General features: G+C 51.9%; 1 long non-coding RNA gene across 1 annotated transcript in view; it reads right to left on the reverse strand.

Moving 5' to 3' along the window:
- Window positions 1–974: 974 nt before the first annotated feature.
- LOC149357669 (uncharacterized) overlaps window positions 975–12611 on the reverse strand; it is a 34407-nt gene continuing 22770 nt past the window's right edge. The window contains exon 3 of the long non-coding RNA XR_016291859.1: window positions 975–5660. This is a non-coding gene — a long non-coding RNA (uncharacterized LOC149357669). The remainder of the gene's footprint in view (window positions 5661–12611) is intronic.

Genomic DNA, 12611 nt, shown 5'->3' on the forward strand with positions numbered 1-12611 from the left:
CATCGAAAAAGATGTTCGGAATGAAATTATAGACGTAAAGATTGAACAGCGTAACATGAGAAAGAGCCATGGGTTTGCTCATAACTCCATGCAAGAACTGAAACAAAAACTTGAGGCTGAAATCTCGAAGAATGCTGAACTCGACAAAAAAGAAAGAGGAGCTTCAAGTGAAGTGCGTATCATTGGAGATAAAACAGGAAGTTACAAGACGCATTGTTCAAATGGAGTAGCATTCTCGGAACGTGAATAATTAACTACAAGGTGTTGTAAAGCACGAGGAAGAAAGTGTACTGCAGATTATTCAAGAAACTGGAGAGGCAATGAAAGAGGCTATCAGTGAGAAGCACATTGAATCTTAAGATCGGGTTCCAACAAAAAGTGCTGACAAAACAAACATTATTATCCAATTCAAATCTCGTTCAAAGCAAGAAAGAATACTTAAGAAAGGAAAAAAGGCTCGACTGACCGATTGCAATATAGGGATCAGTAATTCGGGCCCAGGATATATAAATGATCACCTATGCTAGGCATTAAAGACTCGAATTGGAAATAAGTGTGGACCTTGAATGGAAAAACTTTTGCTAAGCGAGCAGATGCTTTCGATGCTGGAGGAACGCGTTTAACGGATAGCCTGCATGCGGTCGAAGTGGCGACGTGGAGGCCAGGAGCTGTCAACAAGGCAGCGTTTCCGCGGTGACGGATTTCGCTCCCTCTCGCCGCCCAGGGTCCAAATGTGAACGAGCCTTTAAAAATCGGACCAGCTGCACAAAATGAACCAAAGGCTAACTGTTGCTGATTGGAGACATACAGAAGTCGTCCACTTTCCTTGATAGGAATGTTAACATCACACGAAGGACGCTTAGAGAAGTTATACGAGATTTCTTTTTTTACCGTTTAGCTTATTTGAACAAAAAATACATTTGTACGGTCTGTGTCCACCGAGAGGAACATAGTTACAGCGGCTTTCGTTTGTCCATGACCAATTATTTTATTTCCCGTGGTTTGGCAGAGTCCCAGGTTTCTCCTCGGAACACGTGCGGAGCAGGCTCGGAGGCTATAGCGAATGGGGGAGCCCAAGGAGGGTCAGTAGGAGAGGACTTTATTCGGCGGAAAAGGCTGATCTGCCTGGCAGTTGATATCAAGGATGGGTGATTTTACGCGAATGAACATCTGCAATTGAGCGGAATTTTTCGACATTTACCTATCCATATTTTGGCGACGATAGAACGCAGGCACAGTTTTACCACCAACTGCATGACAGAGCAGCCAGTAAAAGCAGGTTTTAGAGGCAACTCTCAAGTGAAATGTGAACGCTCATTTATGCAGGCGCAACCGACGAATTAATACAGAGCCTGAAAGGAGCTCTCGTGATGAAGCTCGCGGCCGCTGTCACTCATCTCACCGCCGTGACAGAAAGCGCGTCACGATGGCTGTCGCTGCGGCACCTTGAGCCGCATATAGCGAAGAAGCGAACAGCGCCGAGGAGAGGCGACAGAAACGAGATGAGTGCAATAACGATGCCCGCGCGCGCAGCGCTACAGCCGACTTGACGCCCCTCGTGGGGTCGGTTTCTTTCTTAGGCCAATTATACAAGAGTTTCTGAAAAGGATTTATTTAACACTGCAGAAGAGTCGACAGCTGCGCAAGTTGATACATGTTCGATGAAGTGGCTGAAAAAAGACGAACGACTAGAGGGGAAGGGCACACACCACAAGACACCAAGCTGATATCCAAAAACGACTTACGCATTGCCCTAACAGTTGAACATTGTTGCCAAAGCTGCTTTGCCACCGCAGATCACTAAACCATACTTAAAACCATATGTGAATTACTCCGGATACGAGATTGAAAGAGCTTAATAAAAACGCTTATGTGTTATTCACGCGCTTCCTTTCAAGTGCAGCGGACACAACTTTTCGTATCTCTGCGGCAAAATGATCCTTTCGTTTGCTGTTCCTGCCACGCATGTATATTTCACACACTTGCTTCGTTGCCTGCCGGTCTAGGCAGAAATCTAGAATGGAAAGTGCCGTGTGTGCACCTATTTCACACGTGACGTCCTCCGAGGAGCTGCCAGTGCCAGGGACGCTAGGTGGAAAGGTCGCACTTAGTGGCAGTGTCCCCTCGCTTTGAAGTGTGGAGGACTGAAACTCTTCTGGGCACTCTGAAGTCGCAGAGACAGTCGCAACACCACGCCTTTCGGATGTGCTGGGTTCGTAAGGGAGGTTCTTCTTGACATTAACAATTATACAGTCATCATCTGACTCCGATGATGTGATAGACTCCGTCTCCACATCACTCTCACGCTGGGTAGTAGAATCAATAGGCTTATAGGAATGAGCGTCACTATCGCACAGGGTAGTACAATCAATACGCTTTTCGAAATCAGCGTTCTGCTGCAAAAAGACAGCAGCACTTTCAGATTGGACATTCATCTCTTGATGTTCCTCAGGAGCAGGGTACCCGCTTTTTGAATCGTTCTCCCGCCATTGGCGAATCACAGCAGCGCCATCCCTCTCCGGCCCTAAAAATGAAGCCAAAGGATCAATTGAAAAGTCACCTCTGGAATGAGCAGAGTACTGGTTTGGCGCTATTGGATGATAGTTATGCAGTGGAGGTCGGTTGCTAGCGAACTCTCCCTGTGCAAAAGAGGCCGCCAACATAGCTTTATGCATATCTTGGGCACAGGCTTTCTCATATTCACATGAACCTATGCAAGTGGCATCAGCATCTGCACACTTCACGTTGTCAACATTCGGAGAAGGAAGTGATGTCAGCTGTGGCACAAATGTAGCCTTCGCTTCTGTGGTGCCTCGTATAGCCTTCGCTTCTGTGGTGTCTCGTATAGCCTTCGCTTCTGTGGTGCCTCGTATAGCCTTCGCTTCTGTGGTGCCTCGTATAGCCTTCGCTTCTGCGGTGCCTCGTATAGCCTTCGCTTCTGTCGTGCCTCGTATAGCCTTCGCTTGTGTGGTGCCTCGTATAGCCTTCGCTTCTGTCGTGCCTCGTATAGCCTTCGCTTCTGTGGTGGCCCGTATAGCCTTCGCTTCTGTGATGCCTCCTGTAACCTTCGCTTCTGTGGTGCCTCCTATACCCTTCACTTCTGCGGTGCCTCGCATAGCCTTCGCTTCTGTGGTGCCTCGCATAGCCACCGCTTCTGTGGTGCCTCGTATAGCCACCGCTTCTGTGGTGCCTCGTATAGCCTTCACTTCTGTCGTGCCTCGTAGAGCCTTCGCTTCTGTGGCGCCTCGTATAGCCTTCGCTTCTGTGGTGCCTCGTATAGCCTTCTTTTCTGTGGTGCCTCGTATAGCCTTCTTTTCTGTGGTGCCTCGTATAGCCTTCGCTTCTGTGGTGCCTCGTATAGCCTTCGCTTCTGTGGTGCCTCGTATAGACTTCGCTTCTGTGGTGCCTCCTATAGCCTTCGCTTCTGTGGTGCCTCGTATAGCCTTCGCTTCTGTGGTGCCTCGTACAGCCTTCGCTTCTGTGGTGCCTCGTATAGACTTCGCTTCTGTGGTGCCTCGTATAGACTTCGCTTCTGTGGTGCCTCGTATAGCCTTCGCTTCTGTGATGCCTCCTATAGCCTTCGCTTTCGTGGTGCCTCGTATAGCCTTCTCTTCTGTGGTGCATCGTATAGCCTTCGCTTCTGTGGTGCCTCGTATAGCCTTCGCTTCTGTGGTGCCTCCTATAGCCTTCGCTTCTGTGGTGCCTCGTATAGCCTTCGCTTCTGTGGTGCCTCGTATAGCCTTCGCTTCTGTGGTGCCTCGTACAGCCTTCGCTTCTGTGGTGCCTCGTATAGACTTCGCTTCTGTGGTGCCTCGTATAGCCTTCGCTTCTGTGATGCCTCCTATAGCCTTCGCTTTCGTGGTGCCTCGTATAGCCTTCTCTTCTGTGGTGCATCGTATAGCCTTCGCTTCTGTGGTGCCTCGTATAGCCTTCGCTTCTATGGTGCCTCGTATAGCCTTCGCTTCTGTGGTGCTTCGTATAGACTTCGCTTCGGTGGTGCCTCCTTTAGCCTTCGCTTCTGATGTGCATAGTGCAGCCTTCGCTTCTGTGGTGCCTCCTATAGCCGTCCCTTCTAATGTGCTTAGTGCAGCCTTCGCTTCAGAGATTCCTCTTGTAGCCTTCCCTTCTGAGGTGCCTAGTGCACCCTTCGCTTCAGAGATTTGAGCAGCCTTCGCTTCAGAGATTCCTCTTGTAGCCATCCCTTCTGAGGTGCATAGTGTAGCCTTCCCTTCTGAGGAGCATAGTGTAGCCTTCCCTTCTGAGGGGCATAGTGTAGCCTTCCCTTCTGAGGGGCATAGTGTAGCCTTCCGTTCTGAGGTGCATAGTGTAGCCTTCCCTTCTGAGGTGCATAGTGTTGCCTTCGCTTCAGTGATATCTCGTGTAGCCTTCGCTTCAGTGGTACCTCGTGTAGCGTTCGCTACAGTGGTGCCTCGTTTAGCGTTCGCTACAGTGACACCTCTTGTATTCGTTAGCGTCGATGGACTTCGCCAGTTGAGAGTCAGCTTTTTATGCTGGTTCGTGGTGCTGTCTGCCCTAGCAACCAGGATACGATGAGCACTGTATTTGGGACAGCGCTGCTGTGAACCACTAGTCGAGAATTTGGGCCCCACGTCCTCAGATGCACGCCTACAGAATCCACTGTGAATCTCTGCAGACACTAAATCATGTCCTAGTTTCTCATTTCCACTCTTCTTCGGTGTGCTACTGCGAACCGCGGGGTCTTTCCTGCTCTTGGTTTTCTTTTCTGGAACGTGTAGAAGTGATTTGAGTTTGCGTGACATAGTATTTGTATCAGAGTGTCTACAGTGCAAGATCTCTTGTGGCTCTGGAGGCGGAAGTTTTACCCTGGTGGCTTCATGTTTGCTGTCAACCCCAGGCCGATCTCCGTGCGGAAGCCGTACCTTGGCGATGGAGGCAACTGGCGTTTCGGTGCCGACGCCCTTCTCGCGCTCAACTTTAGCGCCCTCTTGCTCGCTGTCTCTGCGATCGCCGCATGCACGCAGCCTTTCCGGACTTTCGAGATCATGGGGCTTGAGCCGCTTCTCTGGGCTCCCGCCGTCTTGCGTGTCGAGGCTTAGCAGGTCGATCAGCACACGTTTGGGGCGATAGCTTTTCCTCTGTCCTGGTGGCGGTTTCTTGACGGAAGGTGAGGTGGTGCACTCCAGCAACGCAGTGTAGGCGTCTGGGTGATGGCCTAACGGCAGGTCCGGCTCCTGGACACCAGTGGCTGACCGCACATCCGTTTCACTAGGGGATCCGTACCGGTTCGGCTCAATGCACTCGGTGTACGTATAGGATGGCGGTCTCCATTCGCGGTGGGCGCCGGAGCGTGAACCAAACAGCCGTCGCGGCGTGTATGGAAGGCGCCCAGGCATGAAGGCACGCCAGTAAGGACGCCTCCAGGGTGGACGACCACAAGGGCCATACAATGGTGGCCGCCGGTTACGAAACGGTGGGCGTCCAGTGTAATAGTCCGGTGGCCGGGGGCCACCGGGATACGGCGCACCATATCCTCCGCTGTTCCCGGCTAAGCGTGTCCTCATACCCTGAAACTGTGCCGATTGTGACATAGCTGTCTGCTGGGTGCCGATCGCAGTGCAAACCGGAAAAACCGCCGTTGTCACCGTCGCTGGTATCGCTGCCGATTGTGAGCGGTTCACCTGCACAGAGAATCAGGAAGAAGTTAGCTCTGAAGTAGCAACCATCCAAGGACTCGATGACATTGACCAAGAGTTCAAAACAGGCGGGAATTACCCGCAACTCTTAACGGGACGAACGCGCACTTCAACCAAGCGTCATTACACGGTCGAGTCCTCCTGTGCAGCCTTCTTAACTTTGCTTATCTTTAGCTAATGTGTGCGAATATTTACCTAGAGTAGAGCATGGATAGGCCAGAAAGTTCCATGATGCGAACGATATACAGCAGCAATCGAAATTCCGGCGGGTGCGCCCATACAGGTATCGCCAATTGGCCATTTTCACATGGACGCTGTGCGCATGCGCGCTTCTACTCCTCTACCTTCACCTACGATCCGCTGGTTGAGACGAATCAACCCTTTGTAGCGGGCACGCGCAGACCGTATTGGCGGCAGGCACAAGCGGCAGCCGCAAGTACACGCCTGCCAATCCGCATGCGCAGTTGGCGGCAGGGGTCAAAGCTGGACCCGTGAAGTGGGCCATGCCAGCACTCCAGCACGCCTGGCCAGAAGACAACGCGAGAGGAGAGACGTAAAATCCAGCCAGTTTCGGTTGCAACTACTTCTGCGCATCTGGCGACAGGAGGAGAACCGATGCATAAAATGAATCATTCGTGCACGTGCGCGGAGCCCAAAAAGCTGTGGCGATGGCTGAATTGGTTAGACCACAAAGGAAACGAAACTGCTTAGGTTTCACCTGCAGTGGTTCGAATCCTGCTTAGGCATGATGTTTTTTTTCTTCTGGATATTGTTGTCATGACAAGTATACGATGCTCCAGTTGGTTTTCCTCCGGCCGCTAGGGCAGCAATGGGCGTTGACGTCTCGACTGGCCGGACAATGGTACGTATCGCAAATTTTCTAGATCAAGGCGGTTAAAGCGGTAAGCTCAGCGTGGAGGTGGTTAGAACGTTAAGGTGCTCGAGAGGCGGAAAAGTCGGTGTCGCCATAGTCTAAAGGCCGGCATACATGGGACGTTTTCACGCAGTTCACGCAGCAGAAACTGTCGCGGTGGCACGACGTCCTGCTGGAGATATATGGATCAAAGAAGCCGCCGCGGATCCCTCGACGCGAAAGCATATGCGATCAACAAGTGGCAGACTGAGCGAGTACGTTCTTGAGAGCAGTGATGCTGACCTCTTTGTTAAAAATCACGAATATGCTCATTTCAACACCGCTGTACTAATTTCAGCATCCATAAGGATTTGCGTTCTCGAATGTATCAAGTCGTGTACCTTGAGATACCCGCTCATGCGCGAATACCAGCAGGGCGGTTTTCGATACAATTCATTTCAAGGAGGAAACACAGGCATTTCGATCCAAAAAAGCGAGATTTCATGCTTCACGAAGCGTTTATTATCGCGGTAACATTTCCGTGCCAAACTTATGCGTAGTTCGTCGGCCTTGGCGACCATGTTGGCGGCGGCCGACGCAAGCATTTCTAGTGGTTCTTGTTCGGTGAAGAATTGTTCGGTGCAGTGCTTGCTGTTGTCTCCGATGTAGGGTCACGCTCGCTGCACTGCACTGACAAGGTAAAAGGGAATGAAAGAGATAGAGTAGGGCACGGATCGTGACGTAGCAAAGGCGGAAAGGGAATGGAACCATGCGGCGCAGAAGTGCGCTGGTCTAGCGCGCGTCCCAGGGACCCTCTGCGCGAAGTCACCACCCCAGGCGTGTCGGCGGTTGCGGGCAGGGTAGCTGCGCGCAGAAGAATAGGTCGGAAAAGGCGAAGAAGGATGTGCCGCGAAGCGGCAGCGGGCATATGATGCGCGCAAGGAGAAAAGAGAGGTATGCCACGAAGCGGCAGCGGGCATAAAATGCGCGCAAAGTAAAAAGGAAAAGAAAGGTATGCCGCGAAGCGTCAGCGGGCATAAAATGCGCGCTAAGGGAAAAGGAAGAGAGAGGTATGCCGGTTGTGTTTCAACACCCCCCCCCCCCCCTAACTCTCTTTGTGTGTTCCCGCCACACCTGTGTCCACTTAGGCCATGCCCAGAGGCAGTGCGTCGTTCTGCGAAAGTGGTCTTTCTTCATGCACGCGCTCCCATGCAACCTCCTGACAGGTGGAACCGAACACGAGGGACGCATTCGATTCCTGGATTCTACGTACCACCACTTCTGCCTAACTGCCACGACGTGTTTTCCGGAGTTCTCCTTCAACGGCACCCAAGTATTGACCCTGCGATATTGTGTGTGCATCTGTCAGGGTGACATGTCTCAACGCCAGCTGCCACCTGCGGAGACGAGCGTCTGCCAAGCGCCTGCCATTCAACCCGTCCTCGCTCTTTTGTCAACCGCGGGGTGACGCCACGGCAGGTGTTCGCCTTTGGGGCATTTCCTTGGAACAAGATATGGAATCCTCCTGGCCGGAAACGACTAGACCGACAACATGCGCTTCTGGACACTTCCCATATCCAAGGGCCTCAGCAGATGAAGCAAGGTGACGACGATGCAGGTGTTCGCCCTTGGCGTTTCCTCGAAGCAAGACATGGAATCCACCTGGCCTGACGGGCCACTTCCGAGTATCCAGGGGCCTCAGCCGAGGAAGACGACGAAGCGGTGAACGACCTTGGAGCACCCGGACGAAGTCCCTCCGATTGGTCGGAAAAAGGCGGGAAGATCTCGGGACGGTCTATTTAAAGCGCTCGACACGTTCATCGGAGAGCGATTCTCGGAGCGACTCCCTGAGCGATTCCCTCAACGTTTCCCTGAGACTTCTCAGTTTTTACTTTGTTTGTCTTTTTTGTAAATAATCATGTAAATATGTAAATACAGTTTTTTCCTTCACTTCCCCTACTCCCCGTCTCCGGCCCACCTTCCTTCCTCCTTCGGCACTGCGGCGGTGCTCCTGGACCCGATGCCTGGTGGGACACGCTACTAGCCCGGCAAAACATATCAACTGGTGGCAGCGGTGGGATGTTGGTACCTCGAAACATATCAACTGGTTGGCAGCGGCGGGATCGTCCACGCTTGGTCCTGGCTTCTGCAGTGGTGAGCGCTTGACTTTCTTTAAGAATCTGCCAGGCTGATAACTCTGGAATTTTATCAGTACCTGTAGACTAATCTTCTGCACGTGATCGCTAAAGCATTTCACGTAGCAGCTTATTGTTGAAAGTCCTCGTTCGGAAGTTGCCATGGATTTGAGCAAACTAAAGGAGCCAGATTCGATTTTGCTGTGTGAAGAGCTGGGTATTGAGGTCAGGAAAAGTCACCGAAAGCCACAGCTGATTGAGGCTATTAGGGAATGTGGTGCTGAGGGTGACGGAATTATGGAGACCTGGGAGGTCATTCAGGAGGGAATCAGGAAGGCTAACGAGGAGGCAGTGAGGGTTGAAAAAGAACGCAAGGAGGAGGCCGTCAGGGTTGAAAAAGAATGCATTTACCGCAAAGAAGCCGCTAAGGAGGAGGCTGACAGGTTAGACAAAGAACTTGCTCTAAAGCGTTTAGAGTTGGAACAAATTTTAGAGGCGAAGCGCGCCAAGAGGAATTCGATATTAAATCAGGAGGTTTCGGCGCGAAGTGAAATTAAAATCGAAGTTCTTCTGCAGGCTTCCAAAGTAACCCGGGTTCGACGCATGGCTAATTCGGAGGAAGATAGTCGGGCGCGCTTTCCTGTGAACGAGAGAGCCTCGGGCTCCGCGATAAACGCGTCGTCGATTACCCCTCCCCCAGTCAAAAAGGAAGGCTCTAGCAGCACAAACGAAAAGGCTACGAAGGAAAAGGCTTTTAAACCTATAAAGCCGATCGTCTGTTTCCGGTGCCGAGAGCCCGGACACCTTGCGATCGGCTGCCGTAAGCCAAGGGTTGCCTTTGCGTTGCCAGACAATGGGGACCGCAACTTGCAACTCTTGCAGCCTTCTGTCCGGGAATTAACAGTAGCCGGTAAACTGCGCAATGTTCTCCGCGACTCGGCTGCCACCATCGACGTTGTCGACGGTGCAAATATGAAGCCTGAAGATTTAACAGGCGAGTATGCCTGTATAAGGGAAATAGCAAACGAAACCAGCGTGTCTTTGCCCATTGCTGCGTCGCGATCGAGAGCCCACTCGGGGTGCGTCTGACCGAGGCAGCCGTCTCCCAAAACCTGCCTAAGCAGCATCCCTCGATTTTCTCAAATCGCTCGGATATGCTGCCCAAAGAAAAGGGCCTTTGTTTTGGAGATAACGCTGCGCAGGTCCTTACCACTTCGAAGGCTCGTGAATTCGCAGCGCCAGCAGAGCACATAGTTGAAGAGGGCAAACCTGACAGCGACTGTGGAGCTCCAAGCCAGAGCGCGGCGTTAGCTGAAAAGCGCGATGCCGCGCAGATTGCCCTTGCAACCCAGAAAGGCGTAGGCGCAGCGCAAAAATGTAGTCCTCCAGAAAGCAGTCGCACGCTGAAAGCGGCAACTGCAAGTTCTATTCTAAGCGAGGAATGCGCCTCAGCGCTGCCTCGAAACAATGATCAGTTAAACGATGAGGGAACGACAGCCGCTCGCGACCGAAGACGCGAAAATGAGTTATGCTCCACAGAAACCAGCGTGTCTTTGCCCGTTGCCCGCGTCGCGATCGAGAGCCCGCTCGCGGTGCATCTGACCGAGGCAGCCGTCTCCCAAAACCTGCCTAAGCAGCATCCCTCGATTTTCTCAAATCGCTTGGATATGCTGCCCAAAGAAAAAGTCCTTTGTTTTGGAGATAACGATGCGCAGGTCCTTACCATTTCGAAGGCTCGTGAGGTCGCAGCGCCAGCAGAGCACGTAGTTGAAGAGGGCAAACCTGAACCTCTAAGCCTGATAAATTCTCACGGTGAGGAGCTGGAGCACGCTTTGTTACACACTGACGATGAGACGAACGCCGGCGACTTAAACCGTGACGGCTCCGCGTTACCTGATGACGAGCCAGCCCAGGACTTACTCACTTGTAGCACAGGGGTAAAGAGTACCGACAGTAGTGCAGGCTATAGTGAGTCTTCCGAAGCAGGCGCAAGTGATGAGCTGGGGCTAGGTGAGGAACTAAATACGAATCTAGTGTTGCCCCACTCAGATGGCTTTCTCGAACTCCTTCGTGTGGACAGAGAAATGTTCACCCCTGAGCAAGAGAAAGACCAATCTCTAAGCAACTTGAGTCACCAAAGTGACATAGGTGTGTCACGGAAGAACATACCTTTCCAGCTCCGTTCTGGCCTGCTGTACCGCCAGTATAAGGATAGGAAAGGTATCCAACACGACCAACTTACTGCCCGCGTCGCGATCGAGAGCCCGCTCGAGCTGCGTCTGACCGAGGCAGCCGTCTCCCAAAACCTGCCTATGCAGCATCCCTCGATTTTCTCAAATCGCTCGGATATGCTGCCCAAAGAAAAAGGCCTTAGTTTAGGAGATAATGCTGCACAGGTCCTCACCATTTCGAAGGCTCGAAAATTCGCAGCGCCAGCAGAGCACGCGGGTGAAGAGGGCAAACATGACCCTGTAAGCCTGATAAATTCTCACGGTGGTGAGCTAGAGCAGGCACTTTTACAAACTGACGACGAGGCGGACGCCGGAGACTTAACCCGTGACAGTTCCGTGATTCCTAGTGGCGCGCCAGGCCAATCAAGAGCGCAGGTTTCCACGGAGCGGCAGCGCACAGAGGTGGCCAAACGGGAAGAGTTAATTAAGGGGAAAGTGCGGCTCTTGTAGACTGCTCGACTAAAATCCGAACCGCGTAGCCACCCCAATTTGGCACCTCGGTGCTCAAGGGTTCGCACCCGCCCCGTGGGAACACAAGCCAAGAGAACGCCACGCGCGAACCCAATCCGAGAAAGACGGATACGCTGGCACGGCATTCGCACTCGTTCGTTCCCTTCTCGCGTTCTGCTTTCTGAGCGTCAGCCAAACTTCAGAACCGCGAGACTTGGACGAGGAACAGTTAAGGGTCCGAAGCTGAAATTCCTAGCCTTGTGTCATGTTGCACCTGCTAGAGCAGCTATCGGACCACGGCCGCGCAGGGGGCGGCTGAAGAATAGGAACCAGTAAATTCCTCTAATCGTAACGCTGTTTCTGGACGGTTTCGAGGAATAATCCTGTTCAGTTTATTGCTTGTTTCTCTTTGTTCATTTAACTCTCCTGTACAGAAAGGCAAGCTGAAATTCCTAGCATTATGTCAATGTCTCATCTGCTAAAGCAGCTGTCGGACCGCGGCCGCGAAAGGAGCGGCTGAAGAATTGGAATCAGTACATTCCTTGAGTCGCAACGCTCTTGTTGGGCGGATAAGAGGAATAATCTCGTCTTGAGTTTAATGCTTGTTTTTTTTTGTCTTTTGTTCATTACAATCTCTTATGCGAAATGGGAGCGAAACTTCGGAGCTTGGCGTTGCGGGAACATTCATCTCACATGCGGTGCTGAAAAGGGCGAGAAAATGGCAACGCTGATGGCCTCAGCCGAAGCTTTCCCGTGTAATGCCCTTTCCTGACTCCCCAGACGTTAATCCGCTATGCAAATTTGTATTTTCTTTTTTTTTTTGCTTTAGCGGGAATAATTTTTTGTGTCCGTTTTGTATGTGTGTTCAGCAGTTCCACCTTCCCTTTATGCTCTCACGGGAGGTGGCTTTCTGCGACACAAACCGTGCTAGGGCACCCCCACCCAAAATTTTAGGAAATTTTTTCCTTTTGGCTAAACAAGTTCTGTGTATTCTGGTTTGGTCAAACTTGGAAACTTTCGGAGGAGGACGTAGATTTCACGCGACAGCTCATTTACTCGAAGGAGGATTTCTTGACCGCAGACAGCTTGGCAGGTCCTAAAGTTGGTTTGGCGCTTTCTGCCTGTTGGGCTTTGTACCTTGCTGGTTGCGACCGTTACAGTTGTCAACGAAGCAAGAAGAACCTTTGCGCCCAGCTGTGACCAAAAGCCGAACGGACACAACTCCAGGTCTCTGCGCGCAGCAGCGTTGGCTGCAACCACTGCGAGA

The sequence above is a fragment of the Amblyomma mixtum genome, chromosome 3, assembly GCF_055824585.1.
Source record: "Amblyomma mixtum isolate Tamu chromosome 3, ASM5582458v1, whole genome shotgun sequence".
NCBI lineage: Eukaryota > Metazoa > Arthropoda > Arachnida > Ixodida > Ixodidae > Amblyomma > Amblyomma mixtum.